General features: G+C 37.6%; 1 long non-coding RNA gene across 1 annotated transcript; it reads left to right on the top strand.

Annotated features, from left to right (window-relative positions):
* Nucleotides 1-402: 402 nt before the first annotated feature.
* LOC124633298 lies at nucleotides 403-1,685 on the top strand. Its single transcript, XR_006984723.1, has 2 exons — nucleotides 403-782; nucleotides 1,299-1,685. It is a non-coding gene; the product is annotated as an uncharacterized LOC124633298 (long non-coding RNA).
* The last annotated feature ends 21,997 nt before the right edge of the window (nucleotides 1,686-23,682 follow it).

Consider the following 23,682-nt stretch of genomic DNA (forward strand, 5'->3'; position numbering starts at 1 on the left):
TGTCGACAGTAATTGTTCTTAGAATTTCTGTGGCGGCTACAATAATAACCCGGTTTTAGACTTCATTTTATTTACATCTGACAAACTTGACTACTTTATAACAACAATTTAGCGCACCTTTTGCGTAGCTGGATAAATGGCGATTTCTAAAAAAAATAAGATGTTTATATGTGACAACGTTTTCCTGTTGATTTGATTTCGCTAGTCCTGTAAAAACTTTAAAAATAATGGGAAGAAGACTTCTTTTCTGTTTTTATATTCTTTCTACTAGTTACTTCTTCACTGTAAAACTGCTGACTCTTTTAGGATGAAAATTGAAAATACATGTATATTTTAATCTGAAAGACATTTAAATTCCAGAGGAGAACTTCAAAATTAATTGTTACATAATTGTCCCCCAACCAGCAAAAGTTAGTTGTATAGAAGGCCATAGAACGTTTTGTAAAAACTAATCGATGGTCAAATAAAAGGCCAAAGAAGGTGCACCTACAAAGAAAGTGGCGCAATTATATCTCCATTCAGTCTTAAAGTACAACTATAACGATATCAGGCATGACAATTTGGGCCCGTTGCAGTGATGTAACAGTAACGCAATCTCTATTTGGTGACATACAAGCCACAGCAACACTACTAAACACTTTTTAAGAACTGTAGAAGAGTTCATGAATCCATTACAATATTCATCATTCATTCATTTTACATTCGTTCACTCTGCTGCAGTGGCTCAGTGTTTTATTTAGAAGAGAAATAAAAGATAAATCAGAAGAGACGAGGAGACCGTGGTAAGTTAGATATTATTTTGTAATCGAATTATTCGTCTCTTACGGGGAAAATGACGTGCGCCTGTAATTTTACTGATAAACTATGTATGGGTTTACGACAATATTTGAATGCCCCCTTCGAATTAATGAGCTTTAACTAAAACAATTACGAATGTTAAGACATAAACATACTTCCAGCTTCCTAAACTCTATTATAGTACTCGTTATCATAGATATTACAACCACCATTACATGAAATTAGGGTTCCTTTTGAGCTTGTTTCTTTGTTTTGTTGTTTGTCCTTATTCCATAATGTGATGAATACTTTTTATTAAACTTATAAAAATACCACGTCAGAAAATATGGGTTTACTATACAGCTGCAGGTACTACGACGTCAGAGTTATACTTTTTCGTTATTATTTAATACTCTGAGGTTGTCAATTTTTTTTTAATTCGCTTGTGTTGTCCCACTGCTGGGCAAAGGCCTCCGCCAAAGGTTGTCAATATAGTCTTGTTTGTTTTTTTTCTTTTTCAGTGTAATGTTCTGCAAAATGGTAGTCATTATAGAAATCGATAAGTTTTTGACTCGTGACGATTTCAAGCTACTTGCAGAAGTGGAGTGGCCGTGGGAAATTACACATTTTGTGTTAAATAAGAATTGTGTTAACTGTGGTTTACATACCAATTCATCTTTACCAAGGCACTTCATCATGCGCAAAAAATATATGATATCTTTACCAAGCTTCATTTTTTTCTGGTGTCGGGGCTGCGGTATTATGTCTATTTATGACCACTACATCCCTGATGAATGTTATTATTGTGATTAATTATTCTACCTATTGGCTAAAACTTTTCGTACTACAAATCCATTAGGTATTTTACTATTTATTAATTATAGAAAAAATAAATATCTCTTATTAATTACGTTGTTTTGAAGTTTACATAGCAAGACAAGCATTAAACCTACGTACCTACATGTCTCCATCCGATTAATTTTGTTTCCCACACTGCGCCTCGCGCCGCCTCACTCACTACTGTCCCACTGCTGGGCACAGGCCTCCTCATACACGGAGAAGGATTGAGCATTAATCACCACGCTTGCTCAATGCGGGTTGGTGATTTCAGACTTTATAGTCCAGGTTTCCTCAAGATGTTTTCCTTCACCTTTTTTATCAGCCATTGGTGTCCAAGATATACTTAGAAAGTGCATACAAACTTAGAAAAGTTGCATTGGTACTTGCCTGACCTGAAAAACTGTCACATCTAGAATCATTGTAACCATTTGAATAATTCTCCATTTCTTCATTGACGTGAACTATATTTTGTACGGAACCATTTTCTATAATTGGGTCTTCAAAAAATATTGGTTGTCGCACTAATTACGTTGAATCAAAACGTCAATATTGTTGTAGAAGAGCGATAGAAGTGCCTTTACGAAACTGAATTAGCATTTAAAAGCATTGCTAGCCTGCTTTTATACACAGTAATAATGTTTTAAAAGAGATAAGAGCTCCGTTATACTACTGTTGTGTAATAGAGGGACTATAATAGTTATAAAAAAACAATACTCTTCTAAAAAAGTGTCTTTGTGATAAGTTTATCACTACAACTATAACGAGCGTTAACAACCTTATATATGGCAATTAAGTTACATAAATATAATTTGAAACTCAGCTATATCACCAAATCACTCTGTTGTAGACTTTTTGTGTCCACTATAGTACTATGTACTGTAACGACGATCTTAAATGTCTCAATATCACAATATCGTCCTATTCTTGAGTTGTCATCTCTACTACAACGAAAGACACATTATAGTTCGTTTCGAACCTTTATTGCGCAAATCAGGCGCATAAGGGCGACAGTAAACACTGTTATAAAGTTCTATCGTTGTATACTAGTAACAATGGAGATTGCTATAACGCCTGACTATAACAGCTATATAATGTTGTGAAGTAAACCTTTACATCAATTCTTAATAGGTCGTTTTTGCTGTATCTATACATATAATAAATCTGTAAAAAAACTGTGTCTGTACATTGAATATATTAAAAAAATAATAATTGGGTGGGGTTTAGAAACAGTAATGGAGCACAAATCCAAAAAAAAAATTCTGTCTGTTTGTCTGTATGTCTGTATGTCTGTATGTCTGTATGTCTGTTTGTTTGTACACGCTAATCTTCCGAACTACTGAACGGATTTCAATGATTTTTTCTTTGTTGTATCAGTATTAGGCCTGGTCAACATATAGGCTATAATTTATCTTCGAAACTTGAAGACCTGATGCAGAACTCCAACAGACCAATAAAACTATAAGAGATACAAATATGGTGCCGTGGCAAAAATTGTTTCATTTGATGAGCATTTTCAGCTGAGATTATAAATTTTAAGATCTGGAACACCTGATGTGGAACCCCAAGAGCCCAGCTTCTCTGTACCATATACAGGTATGCCGTTTTAGCAAAAGTTGTTCAATTTGATAAGCACTTTCTATTGACTTATACAAATTGAAGATCTAAAACACCTGATGTGGAACTCCAGGGGCCCAGCTAGACTATAGCATATAGAGGTATGACGTTTTAGCAAAAGTTGTTCAATCTGATAAGCACTCTCTATTGACGTGTAAACATCGAAGATCTGGAACACCTGATGTGGAACTTCAAGAGCAATACTACACTTGAAATGTATAGAAATGAATGTTATGAAATAGGTATAGTAAATCAAAATAAGTAATTAGTCCGTCTTTTAGATAACCCTAAAATAATGGACACGCATTTTTCTTTTCTCTCTCTCACAAACAAATAATAACGAAGATACAACAACGCTTGAATTTCGTGTTAAGTCACTGCTTAGTACAAATTTTACATACCTAGACGTGGCGTCACGAGCCTCCACTCTCTAACTTTGTTGCGTTTTATCTTCATTATTATTTTGTATATCTCTTCCAGACCTCGGGACTACAGAGTTCCAAATTTTTGGGAGGCAAACGTGGGGTCGAAGCCAACACGCTGAAGCCCTTTTGAGACAACTTTAATGAAATGGTGACACAAAACCGACGATTATCCCTTTATACACTATAGAAATGAACCCAAGGACAATCCCCGGTGGACGTCGTTAAAAAAAAGACAATCCCCGGTTCTGTGCTAAACTATTGCTAACTATGGAGGAAAACTACTTGGGCTATTTTGATGGGATGTTAGTGGATGACAATGTATTAGGTACATGTAAAAACGGCAGGTGGAGACTCGCCACCTCACTTACTGTAACCAGTCACTGAATAGCAACAAGAGGGCAATAGGGACATGAGCGGCTGAAGGGTGAGGATACCTCGGCGGACTTTAAACGCGGATTACGCGCTCCCTGTGCTTACCATGAGGCACCTACCCTCCAAGCAGGGCCACTAATCCTGCTCTAGCGACTCCACTCTGGACGGCCAAGCCAAGCCAGAGGCGTGAGACCTACCCCCGTCATGGTTCACTCCGACCGGCCGGAGATGGGGGACAGTATACTCTCCCTGGAGAACTCAGTATATATAGCCCCGCGGGGTCGCTACTCCCCGTCATCAGCCTCAGATGTCTTGCGGTGCATATATCTCATTATTATTGTCGTTATTATCTCAAGAGCCTTTGTCCCAATTATGTTAGGGTCGACTTCCAGTCACGATGCAACTGAGTACCAGTGTTTTACAAGGAGCGACTGCCTATCTGACCTCCACAACCCGGTTACCCCTTGGTAAGACTTACTGGCTTCTGACTACCCATAACGACTGCCAAGAATGTTCAATGACAGTCGGAACCTACAGTTTAACATCCCCTCCAAATAACGGTCATTGGTATCCAAAATATACGTAGAAAGTACATACGAACTTAGAAAAGTTGCATTGGCAGGCACTTGCCAGACCTGGAATCAAAGACGCACGCTCATACTTGAGAGATTGGTTCTCTACCCACTAAACCACCACGAATTCCACTAAGTCACCACGACTTTGTCATCTATTTAATGTTTTTTTACGAAATAATACCTACGTGTAATATTTTTGCCACACACAACTTAAATGCGGTCTAATTAGAATCACTACTTTTATCCCTATGGTCACGTCTATTGCGACTATTCAGATCTTTGATTTTGCTGACCCCATAGTCGCTGGCATAAGGGACAGGATCCGCGTACGAAGTCGCGGGCAGAAGCTAGTAAACTAATAAAGCCAAAATGTGTTGTCAAACGCTTTTACACAACAATCAGTCACCACCGAATCCTTTATACATCGTTCACCCGGCTTTTTTGAGATATAAGGTTTGGTTATAGAGCAAAATTGTTGGTTGGGCTGTTCGCCATAATTTTATCCACGAGTGATGAAAAAATCAAACGAGCCGAAAAATACACCACACACGTTTTCCTGTTGTTCTGGTTATTATGGAAATAAGAGCATGTAAGCATCTTATTTTCCTGGAACTCGTAAAAGTTGTTAGAGAAATGAAAATTCAGTTTGTAACGCCGGCGCCGCGATAAGCCTGCTATCCGCTAAGTACGTGCCTCACATTCTGATGTACGGCAAATACGTCACATAGGCCTATTCCCCGTAATTCTGCAATGTGGTACAATGTGAACCAGTTGGAATTCACGGTTTATATCCTGTATTATTTGATAGCTCTGAATATTGAACCAGATTCCGATTGCTATTATAGCTTTCTGACCTAATTACGTCTACTGATGGCAGATTATTATCTGCCTATTAATCCCGTCTGTGTAATTAGCCGCTGTCTAATTATCAAGGAGGTTAAACTGTTCTCTGACGAGCTTACCTCTACATTAGATACTTTGTATTTCCCTGGTTGTTGGGAGCATGCGTTGGAGTACCAACCTACGTAATTCGTGACTGGAAAGCCCCACCACGAGGCGCCTCACAGTGGTGAATCCCGGGCGCTTACATTTGTTTACCGTACGTGCGGATTGTCTGCCTAGCTAATACTAACTCAGGGAATTCGGACTTAATAGCGATTGCACGTGTCGCTTGGAAAACGGCCAAACGCGAAGTTATGCAATATTTTAGGAAAAACGAGCCCACGTCTACGCTTATGTGGTTCCGTGCCAATACTGAACAATGGCTTTTTATAAAACGTATTATGGACATTTATTATTCTGATGAAGTGTTGATAACAAGCCTCTTGATGACAAAAGAGCAGACTTCAATAACATTTTACTTGGTATTATGTTCCTATTTATTCATTATTAAAGTCTAGCCTAAAGTTTTCTTCAGAAAACAAATAGGCTTTGTCTAAAGCTAAAAACTTCTATACGCAATTAACGGTAATCTTTCCACAGAAATCAACGAGACACTATAGTCGATTGTTTCGTGGAGTTGCGGAAAATCGTTATCACAATACGTCGAAATTGTAGATAAATTGACGTATTATATTACTCATGACAATTCACAATATACAGGCTGCACAAAAAAGCTAGGGGAATGATCATTAAACCAAGCTTCCCTGATGTTTTCTATAAAGTCAAAAGGGTCTGATGATCTCGTGCGAAACTTTGCCGTATGGCTCGCAAAGTTCCGATTCGGGATTAAACTTCAGGACTGAAGCTTCACAGAACTTTTGATCTAATAAATATTTACAGGGCTTTGAAGTTACATTGACAAGTTTTGGGTCTCTCGTGTCCCTGACTCCTGTAATCCAAATGTGGGTTCACCCTGTATTATAAGTAGGTAGATAAACTGAATTTGGCGCCGGCGCGGGATTGATAAGCGATAACGGTTTACTAAAACTTCTCATATTAATCCGACACTCACATTTGAGTCAGACTTCTTTGTAACTCGAAGGGGAATCCTTTTTAACACTAAGGCGTATATTAGACTTTCTCTTCCTTTATAACAAATCAAACATAACCCGTCTTACCACAAAAACTTTTACACGTCAGTTTCAGACTTGTCTAAAAAATGACAAATTATGACGTTGAAATAAGGTCCATTTTAGAACCACACTTTTTTTAGACAAGTATTTGACACATGGTTATGTTTTTGTAGTAAGACCAAACATGTTTAGTACCTAGGTACATACTTTTTAACATAGATTACTAAAAATGCCTACCATAAAAGAAATAGAGAATGTACCTACGTTGTTATCTCGTTACACAAACCTTTTCTGTCTTTATCCCAAAAACAAAGAACAAACTGATACAATTCTGCTGATCTGATAGTGTTCTCAAAATCCTACTTCATTGTTATTGTTTCTCGTTATATACATTTATGTAAATAGGCCGAGATTAGATAATTCCTCAAGTAATTACCTACATCGTAACATGCATAGTATATACATACATATAATACTACACGATCGTATCGCTTCGATGAATTTCGAAATCAATAAATAACTTCGCTACCGACTAGCAGGAAAAGATAAATTATGTTTTCTATTTTATTTTACATGTGAAACAGTAGTCCTTATCTTTGTGGTCATGTAGCTAATCGGATTTAGCGATCAGATTGCCCCAGTGACTCGATCCTTTAATACCTACCTTCTCACGTGGTACTTAGTTATTGTTCTCCATTTGTAATAGACTTCAAAATAAACTGAGGTTCTTAGTTTGACCTGTATGTATGTTGATGACCGTTTTTCAGAACAGCTACATCTTTTTAGAATAGCTACATCTCTATATTCTAACTTTCCTACTACGAGTCTGCTTGAAAGGATTTCATTAGTAATAAGCAGTACCTACCTTTGTACTATTTTATGTTGCTTCTACATCTATACTGTGTACATAAATGGTTAAATAAATAGTATTTGTCAGACTTAGGAGCAGATTTCATTTGTACCTACATATTTTCTTTTTCCGTGAATACAATTCGGTCATAGAGGGACTCCCCTCTGACTTGACATGTCATGTGAACCATAAGGGGCATTACTTGATAGTATGCAGTTGAATGAGGTTATAGTTCAGACATCGATCTGGGAATTACATTAAAAGAAGTTCGACCTAGGGTAGATAGAGGTTTGACACATTCAAAATAGTATCCAAGACCTCTTAGATCAAATTCTATGAAAATTAATACAAAACATCTGCATAGATAAAATGTTCAGCTTCAGTATTTTATTATTAGCTTACTCTGCCCTCCGGGAAAACGTGTGTTATTAACGTATATTTTTATTTAATAAAAACTTTATGCTAGTCAGATATCTCTAATTAACCAACTCTAGCTTTTTAATTAACTAACCCTTACTTGATAATTAGTAGGAAAAAGCGCAGACTGCTAATCAACTGTTTCTGTATTCAGTACATGACTTTCCACTGTCATATGCATAAATAGTTTGATGAAAAAATGGCGAGTCCTTTATCAAAATTAAAAGTTACCCTAAGCTTATACCTAAAATAAAATAAGCTTACACCTTTTTGTTTGAACTAAGGTGTTTTGAAAAGTGATAAAGACGGATAAAGCAAAGGTCAGAAGAACATGTTTCTATAGTTAACTAACTGGCATTTGTAGATATGTGACGTACCTGACATGAATTACGATTAGGTAAGCCGCTAGTTAAACTCATTCATACGTCTTGTATTAGGACACCGCGTGAGAAGCGAGAAAACCCTTGACTTTTCAATAAAGCCAGAATATAATGGACATTAATTAATATGATGTTTTCGGTACACCGCCCAATCTGCATACAAAATTGGCGTTCCATTAAAATTATTGTCGTTTAATGTAAATAATATAATGATGACCTACATTAGGAATTCTGCGTACTTATAGTCCGGAGCAGCCTTTGTAAATAATTCCAACATGCCTTGTAGCTGCATTCATTTACTATTAAATATTTAATACTAATTAATGGTTTTGCTTAATTGCTACAATTTGAAATACTGATGTATGAAAATAAAATCCAATTTGTTATTTTGTTTATCATTTTAAACCACATAATATTTAATAAAAATAGCGGTGGATACAATGTGGCTTAAAAATAGTTAGAGGTAGATTGTATTAAATTATTTCATATGACCACAGGTTGTAGTACGTTGTAGAGTTCTCACGCTTGACTAAAATGAAATAAATGTTGTTTACTATCCGACACTTGTTAGTTCCACCATTAACAATGAAACCCGTCGTTGTATGACTGATGGCGTTGTAGGAATTCGCCAATTTATTTTATTAATTCACTGAACTACGTCTGTGGAATACAAATGGACTTGAGGAATATACCTACAAGTTGGTTGTAAGAACTCTAGTAGATACTAGATACGTACCTACAGTATCGTATTGTTATTTAATCATTGTACCTACTACAAATGTAATGCTTATTACATCTACTTCAAAGTTTTCTTACCGCGTAATTGTTGAAAAATGTTAATCTGTTATTCCGCGTGAATATCCTAATTTCAGGGTCTAAGTACCTATTTTATTTTTGCAGATATTTTTTCGTTTTATTTTGGTGAGTCGCTCTTTCTTGTTTTTCTTCACCCGTTTTGTTTAATTATGAATCTGTAAAAAAAACTGTCTTATCATTTGGAGGAAATATCTTGGGGTTTTAAAAGATTTCCTCCGAAACTCATACAGTCTTTTTTGTATATTTTCTTTTTCAATTTAAGCATAGTTTGATCTTTTAACGCTTCATCATTCGCAATCTCACCAAGATTTATTATTGTTATATCGTTATGACGAAGAACGATAAGTAGAATTTAGTTTTTATCAAGCCTATCAAATAATACACGAACTACGACTGTTTTCATATCATAGTGTTATTAAGCAAAGCGTTCTGAATGTTTTGTATGCTCCACGAAACAAACAAAATATGCTCGGAAATTATTCAGTGAATATGAGATTAAATTTTAATGCGGTTCTCAGTGAAACAAATGTTACAATATGCTTTTGTATCCTAAGTAAATATTTTCTTTAATAAATAGGTACCTCCTTACCTACGTGTGAATACGACTCATTTGTATACCTACATATATAAAAATAATATTAGGATAAAACTGGGGATTATTTCTGTATTCCATCCATAGAGTATTGTAGAGCTCAATCATACCATATTAATTCTGCATATTCGTTGGTGAAAATCCCAGTTACCTTGTTATCGAATGTAGTAGGGTTTAACACTGAATGTTACACTATCATTGGATGCTGATTTTGAACACAATATATACCGGACTACGATACCTCGACGCTTTCGTACCTACATAAAATACGATGCCAACATTTTAGCGCATATCTAAGTAGGATTGTGAATGAAACAAACCCTAATGGATAAAATATGGCCCATGGCATCCACAAACAAGATCAGTATGATAATATAGCGAATTTTCAACTTAGATTACGCGGATACTGCAGACTAAACAGTCAATCGACAGATGGCATATTTTTTTTTAAGAAAGTCTTGCTACTAATCAAAGTTTTCAATCGGTCTGATACCGGATCCCTGATCCCTAATCCCTGATCTTTGTAGCGTGCGAACTGCCATTCATCTTCATACTAATCTATGTATGAGCTCAAAAAACTTTCGGCTGACTAAAAGTTTGTAGTGTGCTGATACTCTTAAGGAAGAGTTTATTACCGAATTATAAATGTACACAATATTAAAAAACATAAACCTGCTTAAACAGTAAATTGTGAAACACCACGAATTCACTTTCAAAAAGATTTGGTCCAAGCTACAAACGACATACAGACCTAAAAACTAAATGACTGATTGTTATCGTCATCATTCAACATAACAAAGTTTCACCTAGTTTTGGCCCAAGTACAATGCAAAAATATTCCACAGTAACACTACTTAGACTAGGTCAGGGAAAAAACTAATGTTTCAAAATGTAAGTTAATGTATATCAACGGTATTTCATAGAAGAGGCCGGTTGGTATCGTTACTTTTTAGAATTCATTTGTTTTTTTCAGCGCGTATCTGCGATAAGCCAACATACACGACCTTGGTTTCCATTTCAGTATGTACGTAACATTCAGTCCTGAAAAGTAGGCGTCAACCACATACTTGCTCTATTTTTGTCCTCACTTACATTCGTAAATAGGTATTTTGAAATGCCCTCAAACAATTTTCTGCTTCGTGTGTCTAGTAAATTACATCGTAATAACAAAGTAATGTGGGTTCATAATGCATTTATAGGAAAACCATAGTTTCTACGAATGCATTATTAGTTTTTTCATATCGGTTAATTTTCCGATGTTTTACCACGATTGCTTGGTACCGCGGGGTATGGCCGTATCATAATCACATTAATTGTGTATAGTGAAGTGTTTTTACCGAATTTCTGAGAAACGGCTATAATTTGTCTCTTGCCATGTTCCGTGTCCCCAATGAGGGCCAATTACATGCCGATTAAAATAGCATTAACGAAATTACCGGCGCGCGACTGGCAGCTGCGTCTGCGCAACTTTTATTGGAAGCGCGTATTACGTTATGGTTTTTGCGAGTGACAACATGGATGTGGTATTTTGTAGTTCTCTAATGAATCAATGTTTACTCAGAATAGTTTGTTTACTGCAGGTGCTGGTGCACTTCCCGTTATTGCAATATTTCCTCGGTTAAGCGTAAATGACTAAACTAGAAAAATTGCGTTACAATTTTTACTAGGTTTTCCTTGAAAAATGTTTAGCTTCGGAAAACATTTGAACCGAAGTAAATAAACTACGAAACAGCGATCAAGAAAATAGGTTAACTCAATGATATAGCTCGCGATGCTATCCGTAGATTTTCTTGGAAAATATCAATAACTGTGAGTGCAAGGGTGAGTTGGCTATGGGTGAATAATCAGGAGCAAGCCGAGCGGCAATGAGCTGACGTTCCACCTCACTGGATAACACCCTTTTATTACTTTATTATAACGTTCGTATAATACGTTTCCGTATTTTTTATCGATACGAATATTATAAAGAGGAAACATTTTGTTTGTTTGTTGTTGTACCCTAGAGGCTCCGAAACTACTGAACCGATTTACTCATGGGAAAAAATCTTTTACTATTGAAAAGCTACAGTAACTACATTGTTTACATATTATCGGGGAATGTGGGAAGTAAGTACTTTAAATAGGGCGCGCTATCTATACATATAATAAATCTGTAAAAAAACTGTGTCTGTACATTGAATATATTAAAAAAATAATAATTGGGTGGGGTTTAGAAACAGTAATGGAGCACAAATCCAAAAAAAAAATTCTGTCTGTATGTCTGTATGTCTGTATGTCTGTATGTCTGTTTGTTTGTACACGCTAATCTTCCGAACTACTGAACGGATTTCAATGATTTTTTCTTTGTTGTATTAGTATTAAGCCTGGTCAACATATAGGCTATAATTTATCTTCGAAACTTGAAGACCTGACGCAGAACTCCAACAGACCAATAAAACTATAAGAGATACAAATATGGTGCCGTGGCAAAAATTGTTTCATTTGATGAGCATTTTCAGCTGAGATAATAAATTTTAAGATCTGGAACACCTGATGTGGAACCCCAAGAGCCCAGCTTCTCTGTACCATATACAGGTATGACGTTTTAGCAAAAGTTGTTCAATTTGATAAGCACTTTCTATTGACTTATACAAATTGAAGATCTTAAACATCTGATGTGGAACTCCAGGGGCCCAGCCAGACTATAGCATATAGAGGTATGACGTTTTAGCAAAAGTTGTTCAATCTGATAAGCACTCTCTGTTGACTTATAAAAATTAAAGATGTAAAACACCTGATGTGGAACTCCAGGAGCCCTGCTAGACTATATGAAGCATATGAAGATATGACGTTTTAGCAAAAGTGGTTCAATCTGATAAGCACTCTCTATTGACGCATTTTTCTTTTCTCTCTCACACAAACAAATAATAACGAAGATACAACAACGCTTGATTGTCGTGTTAAGTCACTGCTTAGTACAAATTTTACATACCTAGACGTGGCGTCACGAGCCCCCACTCTCTAACTTTGTTGCGTTATATCTCATTATTATTTTCTATGTCTCTTCCAGACCTCGGGACTACAGAGTTCCGAATTTTTGTGAGGCAAAAGTGGGGCCGAAGCCAACACGCTGAAGTCCTTTTGAGACAACTTTAATGAAATGGTGACACAAAACCGACGATTATCCCTTTATATACTATAGAAATGAATCCAAGGACAATCGCCGGTGGACGTCGTTAAAAAAAAGACAATCCCCGGTTCTGTGCTAAACTATTGCTAACTATGGAGGAAAACTACTTGGGCTATTGTGATTGGATGTTAGTGGATGACAATGTATTAGGTACATGTAAAAACGGCAGGTGAAGACTCGCCACCTCACTTACTGGGCCCCCGGGAACCAGTCACTGAATAGCAACAAGAGGGCAACAGGGACATGAGCGGCTGAAGGGTGAGGATACCTCGGCGGACTTTAAACGCAGATTACGCGCTCCCTGTGCTTACCATGAGGCACCTACCCTCCGAGCAGGGCTACTAATCCTGCTCTAGCGACTCCACTCTGGACGGCCAAGCCAAGCCAGAGGCGTGAGACCTACCCCCGTCATGGTTCACTCCGACCGGCCGGAGATGGGGGACAGTATACACTCCCTGGAGAACTCAGTATATATAGCCCCGCGGGGTCGCTACTCCCCGTCATCAGCCTCAGATGTCCTGCGGTGCCTATATCTCATTATTATTGTCGTTATTATCTCAAGAGCCTTTGTCCCAATTATGTTAGGGTCGACTTCCAGTCACGATGCAACTGAGTACCAGTGTTTTACAAGGAGCGACTGCCTATCTGACCTCCACAACCCGGTTACCCGCTCAACCCAACACCCCTTGGTAAGACTTACTGGCTTCTGACTACCCGTAACGACTGCCAAGAATGGAATGTTCAATGACAGTTGGAACCTACAGTTTAACATCCCCTCCAAATAACGGTCATTGGTATCCAAAATATACGTAGAAAGTACATACGAACTTAGAAAAGTTGCATTGGCAGGCACTTGCCAGGCCTGGAATTAAAGACGCACGCTCATACTTAAGAGATTGGTTCTCTACCCACTAAACCACCACGAATTCCACTAAGTCACCACGACTTTGTCATCTATTTAATGTTTTTTTACGTAATATTTTTGCCACACACAACTTAAATGCGGACTAATTAGAATCACTTCTTTTATCCCTATGTTCACGTCTATTGCGACTATTCAGATATTTGATTTTGCTGACCCCGTAGTCGCTGGCATAAGGGACAGGATCCGCGTACGAAGTCGCGGGCAGAAGCTAGTTAGTTATAAAAATATAAGTTAGCTATAAAAGAACTTTTAGTTACTCAAATAATTTTAAAGAATCTCAAAATTTCCACCGTGATCTAAGTACTATATGATTGTTAAAATCCATTAAACTTAACATTGACTGCCATTTTCTCTAAGTAAGCAGTTACATAGGTACGCTATAAAATGTTAATTTCCTCTTAATAAATCTTGACACTAGGAAGTACGTACAATAACAAAGGATTACCAATAATCCTTCAAGCGTTCAGGACAAATAGTAATTACTTACATAAAACCATTAAATTGCGATACACTTTGTTTACATCGGAAATAAGTGTTTTCATACATCTAGGTACTCCTAACGTACTTTTCCCTTGGCAATTCTAAGATGGAGTCATATCTCTTCTTAGAAATCCGTTTGTTACGTCGCAGCAGAGGGCGTATTCCGTAATTAATTCCACTAATATTGTGTAGGAGAAAATTGTTCGCTTCACTGTTCTAGGAACGCCATAAAATAACTACTCCTGAGATTTCAAGAAGAAAAAAGATTATTTCTCGAAACATGAAATCGCATCGACATAGTTACGTGTCGCGTTTGCACAATAAACATTGTTTTTATGAAGAAATAAAAATTTGAGACACTGAATTTCGTTACGTTATAGTTCGGCCATTCAGAGAATGCGTTCCTGACACGTCGCGATTGAACTGACGACGTAACTTTGCAATGGCGTTGCAGTTACGATAAAAATATTTTTGCTGGTTGTTTACCGTTTTAACAATTGAGGAGCATTAAAACAACATTATTATATCAATAATCAATGAATGTTATTACGTCGTCAGTTCAATCGCGACGTGTCAGGAACGCATTCTCTGAATGGCCGAACATTAGTGTGTTTATCTAAGAAATTCTCGGGAATCACTTATCCGGCAGTAATGTTTGATCTGGTTACGTTCCAATTGGGTCAGCGAGCTCGCAGACGCTCATGCTGCATAGCTTCATACATCGATATTATATCGTGTAAACTGTTCTATTCTATGTATGATGAATTCCGAGTCAGGTGTCTAAGATATTGTCGGATTAGATAATGTATTATTGATCTATGTTATATGTGGGAGTTTATCTTGGGCCAACACGTCTGTACTCGACGCTTGTAGACTACGTATGTTCATTGTGTTTGCGTACACCTCTCCTGATATTGCCGAGGTAATCAGTAACATTATGCCATACATATGTAAGTAGTTATCCTAATTGATGTTTACATGGGAATATTATGATAATTATAATAGGAATGCCAAAATTAAATACAAATACCTACGTCATGACTATTGAATACAAATACTGATATTATTTCCACAGGCTTTCACCAAATAACTTCGTGTAACATAATTTAGTAAAGATGTTAAGAGATTATATGCATGATGCAAAAATTATACCGAAATATAACCTATAGAAATGGACGCTTTGATATTACAATATCTGTCCTGAGGACTTATTGCACAACCAAAACTGCACGAGACATTATTCGACGCATCGATATTAGTATCACCATCCATGCAACATTAAATCCCCGTTCACGCCAACATAGTGTGTTCAAATATCAAAACATTTCAGCAAAATGAAAGCTTGTCAGGCCGTCATTTACACACAACATGTACATGTATGATTTCAAGCTCTCGGAACACATTCCAGATAAACGCAGCTGTTGTGCCCACTGCATTATAATTATCTTTCTCGTTACAGCTACATGGAAATATTTCCAGTGATTGTAGTTAAAAAACCTAGTTATTAGTGCAACAATTGCTACATGGAGTAATGTAACAATACTTGGTAAACTGTGATTAGAAATCGCATGTCTATCGAAATTTTTGTACTGGAACACGCTGATTGTAGTCTTTCTCAGGAAAATCTGCCTTTCTATCCTAAGTACTCTGGTGGTCGCGGATTTTTATTGAACCTTTCATAATAAACTAGTTTTAAGTTACAACTAAACTAAGTTTTTGACGGGGCTGAAATCGAGTTTTTCTTTATAGTTGATCTTATCAGCGGTAGTTTTCTTTTGGGACTCTATTGATGGCTTACCGAATTGCCGTAGGGAATTGGCATAGTGAAGTTTTCACTACTGATCTGGTGTAGTCTTCACAGGTGCAACAGCATGGTATAAATCCCTAAAATAAATACCACTGGTCTTTATAAACAACCTGTGAAACAGAACCTCATCAATCACTTGTAGGTATTTACGTGAAGCCAGAGCAAGCCATCTCGCTATTTTTACTCCCTACAGCAATAAATATAATTTCCAAGAGAATGAAACCCTTTTGATGTAATAAAGTCCCAAGTTTCGTGAAACAAATGGCAAATCGATTTTACTCCCACGAGTTTTCTGTATCCACAGTAAGCAAACTTTTTGCAGCCGACTGAGCGAGCCGCAGTGGTGAACTGTTTGAGTTGCAAACTCAGATGAATTTTCAGACTGGAACCTGTTTTGAGTCACTAACTAGGATAGTCAGCGCACGTATCGCTACAAACTGCGCAAAGTGAGCCCAAACTAGCAAGCTGTGCACACTCCTTTCCAAATATATGGAAGGGCGGGCACACTAAACCAATACGTTGCAGATTCAGTCTGGTGCTAACATTTTGCCTACTGTCCTTTTTCTGCAAATGGGGCTTAAACAAAATATGGAGATTTTGTTTACAGGAAATCTTTTTCAACCTGCAGACAAAATGAAATTACGCAATTGGCAACAATATAAATAAACCATTATTTTTGTCCTTGAATGAAAAGGTTGTTGGTTTTCTCTTAATTATTTCATGGAATTGAATGTTAAGCATAATGGAATCGCTTAAATTATTGGTAGCTTATCATATCTCACTTGCTATGAAAATATGATTTATTGTAAATAGCTGAAAATGTGACACGGGACTTCATCCGAATACCCTTTGTGATCGTCGGGGTCGGGAAAAGTGGGTCGAATAAAAATACCTTTTCAGAAATATCTTTTTATATTGATTCAACTATAGATACACCCACAACCATACAGTTTCACCAAATGAAGTTAATATAAAGGCAATCTTTTAAAAGAAATATATTTTCAGGATTTGTTCGTACGGTTATGGTAGAAAGAAAGACCCGGAAATATAAATCCCGGCCATACCTTTCGTGTCGAGAAATACTCCAAACTTATTAGAAATCAATTTCTCTATACAAAACACCGATAGATAGATACCTTCTGAAGTGTTAGCTAATTGGTGGTGAACAACAATTTCAAACAGCCAGAGCTGAGTTTGTGCTCCACAACACAACTAGATGATCTGAAACAATAACAATGCCTTACTTAAACTAATAAATACATTGAGGAATATATTAAAATTTGTGGTTATATTTCAGCGGAAAAGTTATTTTGTACAAACCGCAGATTCAGTTAATTATGTCATTGTTGCTGTAATTATAAAATTATTAACATATGGGGAGCTTTGAAATTCAAGCATTAAATTAATTCGGTACCTTTTACTCACAATGTTTTTTTCTTTGTTTAGCCATACTTATATTTATTTTCTACTGTAATCTCTTCGTCTAAGAACTAAACCTACTATTTAATATAGGATCATTAAATTATAGAGAACGCATAAAATCCTTTTTGAACCTTCAATGTTTGATCGAAACAGGTGGCAACATTGGGTACCTACTAGGTAACTGGTGGGAAAATTTTCTTTTTTTCCAGCCAATAATATTCTTTTTTGAAACATCCAATGAAGCAGCACGTGGATTGTGCTATTTTTTATTCCACTTATGTTCGAGCTTAGGTTTTTACAACTACAGAGCTTGAATTGACTGATTTCATTGCCTTAACCGTTTGTTGTGGGATGCCCCAGAGTTCTAAAGAATGAGAATAACCCAGGACTTCCCAAAAGTCCAATAAACTTTACCTACTAACGCTATTAGCTATAAGTTGTCGGAGCCAGAGGACTGTGGACTAATAAATCACTGATAGTTGTTTTATTTAAACGAGTACGTAGGTATAGTGTGTTTCGGGAACCATATTCTTATTTTTATTTACTAAAACTACTTAGGTATTATGTATATCTCAACGAAAATAATATGTACGTACTTATTAGAGGTATTGCATAAAAATCTACTTACAAGCAAGGTTCTCCTGTGCCTACTTCAAAAAAACTGATACTGCCTCAAATTAGTCCCATAACCGATAAACAAAAAATAAGACATCATTTATATTCAATGCATGTCTATTCAATTTCAACGATCGTAATCGTCCAATGGACTTGAAGAGGAATTTAGTTAAAGGTAACAAAATGCAGTTTTTCTAAAGCTGTAACTAATCTATACATATAATAAATCTGTAGAAAAGTAATTTTTGTACATTGAAGAAATTGGCAAAAAAAATAGCCAGCATGTTAAAGGATAACTAACAGAACCCATTTCCATCATTTTTGTCATTTTTGTCTGTTTGTCTGTTTATCTGTTTGTTTGTTCGGGATTCACGTAAAATCTACGAATTCAATGCAGACAATGCTTACATACAAAAATTCTACGTAACTTGGGGTATTACTTAGTTTTTGTTTCATCGAAATCGATTCACTCTATCAAAAGATATGATTAATTTTGTGAATTCAAGATGTAAAATATTACGACACGCAATCTGTTTGTCAAAACTGTACATTTGAATGTTGTACTTATATTAGTTGATCGGCCTATTATTAACCTTTACACAGAAAATCACACCTTCATAAGTATATTCGGAAGAAAAAAAAAATGAAAATTGTGTTTAGCCAAGGTTAAAGTAGCTCCATCTGTGGTAATCTGTGTTAAATAAAATACATAAAATTTGTCAAAGGAGCGAGGTGGTAAATGACAATAAATTACCATACATTCTTTATAGAGGATTATCATTTCAACAGATGGAGTTGTGTATTTTCCGTAATTCACCATATTTTAACACGTAGTGTAATTTTTCGATAGACATTTCAATAGTGTTTGTCAGTTTGCCGAGCCACATCAAAATCCAATTATAATTATTACCTTGATGAAAGGAAAATAATAGTTCTCAGCCAAATTTAAAACGGTGCCATCTAAATTATTTTTTGAATATTATGTCAAAAATGATGACTTTAGTATAACAATTAATTATCATTTAAAGTTACAGATGGAGTTTATATCAGGATTTTTTCATAAACATAGTTTAGCTTATCTTCCACTAATGTGGTGGCCTTAAAACAAATTACTTTGAGTGAGTAGTATTAAGTAGACCTCCATTATTTTTTCTGATGCAAAATATGTTAACTTAATCCTAGAAGAAAGGAGTATCTGTCTCTCGCAAGCGCTGCTAAGCGTGAGGTAGGTAGGTAATGTAGGATTCTGTAGCTTTAAGAACAATCCCAGATACAAAGTGCAGATAAGAAATGGGAGCTTTCTCGATTTAATACCATACACACGTAAAATGCTTTATACGTCTGAAAACGTACAAATTGCGCGTCGCATACCAGAGACATGCTTACTTTCAACTTCTGATCGCAAATACACTGGTCACGATTACGAACAGTCTCAGTAAGACCCGAGCCAAGTCTAAAAAAACACTTTTTATATAAAACTACGTTTGATGTCATTCAATCACAAAGACATAATTGTTCTCTGTTGCAAATCCTATCCACCTGTATCCTATCCTAATCCAGCATGCATTGCAGGTGTGCATTGCACAAAAACCAATGGTATCCTATTCGAGAAGTCAAAAGAGTCGACCTGCCAACGTCAGCTTCTGCGCTAAGCAAGTGTTCTTAATAGTACCATCAGAATTACATTCATCGTTGAATGAGGTGAATAAATTTTCAGAAACCACAATAACAGTAGGAGCCAAAGCATATGATCGCTTCATAGAGCTCTGATTGGCCCCAGGTGACCAAGTCAGGTCTGATTTGTTCGTTCATCAGATCTTTGAAAGCGTTTCGGTGGATACTTACTGTCGTCCTGGGTGACACAAAATATGGTATATAAACGTCCTCCGCGAAATTTTCCCGGTGTGCGGTAGTGACGCACAGTATACAACACTTATGTTCCTTTCGATTTGCTGGCTCCACCAAGAAATGACAAATTGCAAGCGTACATTTTGAAAATCTTGGCAAAACTGCAGGTTTCAAGTACCAAAACATGAAGTGGACTCTCACAGATACGTACATTTTGCCTATTCGTGAACTAATGCAAACATTTCGGTGGAGTCCCGGCTTAGGCCTCCCCCACATTAGGCGTGCGCGATCCTCGGGCGTGTGAGTAGCGCGGGCGTCGCGAGCACGCTGCATGAACGTCGCGTTTTGCTGCCCTGCGGCATTTACCTACAGCGCGCTCGCGGCGCGCACGCGCCGCTCTCCTTGACGTTTAACTGCTAAGGCATTTAGCGGGCGGCGGGGATAGCAGGCGAAGGGGTAAGAACGCAACTCGAGCGCCGCGTGCTCGCCGCGAGCGCGTCGCTTGCACTCTTCACACATGCCGCAGGGCAGCAAAACGCGACGTTCATGCAGCGTGCTCGCGACGCCCGCGCTACTCACACGCCCGAGGATCGCGCACGCCTAATGTGGGGTCAGCCTTACCATAGTGAGTAAGTGCACAGAAAATCCCCGTCATACAACTGTTTCTCCCCAGTAGTGAAACTATCCTACCCTATGCGCCTGCTGATGATGATGACTCATTTTATCATCCATCCAGCTATTCCCCAACTATGTTGGTGTTGGCTTCCAGCCACCGAATCTGTTTGAGTACCAATATTTTGCTTGGAGCGACTACCTATCTACCTATCTTCAATCCAGTCAACTACACAAGCCGATATCCATGGTAAGACTGACAGACTTTCTGGCTTCTGATTAGTCGCAGCAGCTGCAGAAAATGTACAAATGACAGCTTTGTCAGACTCAAAGCATATAGACATAGATTATAACTGTTTCCTGTGAAAATTACTTACGCACCATACGTAATAATTTTCCAAATTGGCTGACTAGATCCAGAGATATTCACAACGTCACAAACTTTACTTCTTTTGTTTAGATAAATGGTCACATCCACAACACAACCTTGATCAATGAATCTATGCGACTGCTAAGTGCTAATCCTAATTATACTGTCACGTGAAAGAATGCACCTGCGGGATAAGTAGTATTTTGACTATTCTATATTGCCCACGCAGACGAAGTTGCGGGCAACAGCTAGTGATTAATAAGTAACTATTAGCACAAAATAAAGTATTGCATAAAGAGATTTATTGATTCTCAGGTTCTGTGATAGAATTCTCCATGATTGGTTTGTTTACTAATCCTGCCTACAGAGATTTTAAATTGAAACACCGAAGCAATCCGGATTGCATAAAACGCAAACAAGATCAGAAATGTTCCTATGGATTAGTCCATGAAGCTGGAAATAGAATTTTACTCGAGACTGAAATACAAGTTTTTTGCAGTAAAAACCAGTTTATGTGATTGGAAATTTGATAACGTATTCAATCGGGTTTTTTATCTCGACGTAGTCCCGTCCGTAGCGAAAAGGACCGGATACTAAAATAACAAGTTTATTTACTTATTGCAAAATATTTCTTTAGAATAATATTTAGTTTTTACTTTTTTATATTAACTTTGTTTATAAGGTGTTTATCAAATTACTGAGAAGCAAGGTATATTTATTCCGTTGTAATTATATTTTTCGCCTGAGTTAAGAGTAATACAATAAATGCTGCAGTTTATTAAAATTGCTGTTATAAGTTGTATACTTATCTATTGTAGAATACTCAATTTCCGGCCGTTTTCATCCAAGCAATAATTTTCATTAAATACTCAACATTATGTTTGGTTCATTTTCGGTAGATACAAAGGTAAACAATAAGTACCCACTTTATTATTAACTAGCTGTTGCCCGCAACTTCGTCTGCGTGGGCAATATAGAATAGTCAAAATACTACTTATCCCGCAGGTGCATTCTTTCACGTGACAGTATAATTAGGATTAGCACTTAGCAGTCGCATAGATTCATTGATCAAGGTTGTGTTGTGGATGTGACCATTTATCTAAACAAAAGAAGTAAAGTTTGTGACGTTGTGAATATCTCTGGATCTAGTCAGCCAATTTGGAAAATTATTACGTATGGTGCGTAAGTAATTTTCACAGGAAACAGTTATAATCTATGTCTATATGCTTTGAGTCTGACAAAGCTGTCATTTGTACATTTTCTGCAGCTGCTGCGACTAATCAGAAGCCAGAAAGTCTGTCAGTCTTACCATGGATATCGGCTTGTGTAGTTGACTGGATTGAAGATAGGTAGATAGGTAGTCGCTCCAAGCAAAATATTGGTACTCAAACAGATTCGGTGGCTGGAAGCCAACACCAACATAGTTGGGGAATAGCTGGATGGATGATAAAATGAGTCATCATCATCAGCAGGCGCATAGGGTAGGATAGTTTCACTACTGGGGAGAAACAGTTGTATGACGGGGATTTTCTGTGCACTTACTCACTATGGTAAGGCTGACCCCACATTAGGCGTGCGCGATCCTCGGGCGTGTGAGTAGCGCGGGCGTCGCGAGCACGCTGCATGAACGTCGCGTTTTGCTGCCCTGCGGCATGTGTGAAGAGTGCAAGCGACGCGCTCGCGGCGAGCACGCGGCGCTCGAGTTGCGTTCTTACCCCTTCGCCTGCTATCCCCGCCGCCCGCTAAATGCCTTAGCAGTTAAACGTCAAGGAGAGCGGCGCGTGCGCGCCGCGAGCGCGCTGTAGGTAAATGCCGCAGGGCAGCAAAACGCGACGTTCATGCAGCGTGCTCGCGACGCCCGCGCTACTCACACGCCCGAGGATCGCGCACGCCTAATGTGGGGGAGGCCTAAGCCGGGACTCCACCGAAATGTTTGCATTAGTTCACGAATAGGCAAAATGTACGTATCTGTGAGAGTCCACTTCATGTTTTGGTACTTGAAACCTGCAGTTTTGCCAAGATTTTCAAAATGTACGCTTGCAATTTGTCATTTCTTGGTGGAGCCAGCAAATCGAAAGGAACATAAGTGTTGTATACTGTGCGTCACTACCGCACACCGGGAAAATTTCGCTCTTGCGGAGGACGTTTATATACCATATTTTGTGTCACCCAGGACGACAGTAAGTATCCACCGAAACGCTTTCAAAGATCTGATGAACGAACAAATCAGACCTGACTTGGTCACCTGGGGCCAATCAGAGCTCTATGAAGCGATCATATGCTTTGGCTCCTACTGTTATTGTGGTTTCTGAAAATTTATTCACCTCATTCAACGATGAATGTAATTCTGATGGTACTATTAAGAACACTTGCTTAGCGCAGAAGCTGACGTTGGCAGGTCGACTCTTTTGACTTCTCGAATAGGATACCATTGGTTTTTGTGCAATGCACACCTGCAATGCATGCTGGATTAGGATAGGATACAGGTGGATAGGATTTGCAACAGAGAACAATTATGTCTTTGTGATTGAATGACATCAAACGTAGTTTTATATAAAAAGTGTTTTTTTAGACTTGGCTCGGGTCTTACTGAGACTGTTCGTAATCGTGACCAGTGTATTTGCGATCAGAAGTTGAAAGTAAGCATGTCTCTGGTATGCGACGCGCAATTTGTACGTTTTCAGACGTATAAAGCATTTTACGTGTGTATGGTATTAAATCGAGAAAGCTCCCATTTCTTATCTGCACTTTGTATCTGGGA

Source organism: Helicoverpa zea, chromosome 9 (genome assembly GCF_022581195.2).
Source record: "Helicoverpa zea isolate HzStark_Cry1AcR chromosome 9, ilHelZeax1.1, whole genome shotgun sequence".
In the NCBI taxonomy this organism is placed as follows: domain Eukaryota; kingdom Metazoa; phylum Arthropoda; class Insecta; order Lepidoptera; family Noctuidae; genus Helicoverpa; species Helicoverpa zea.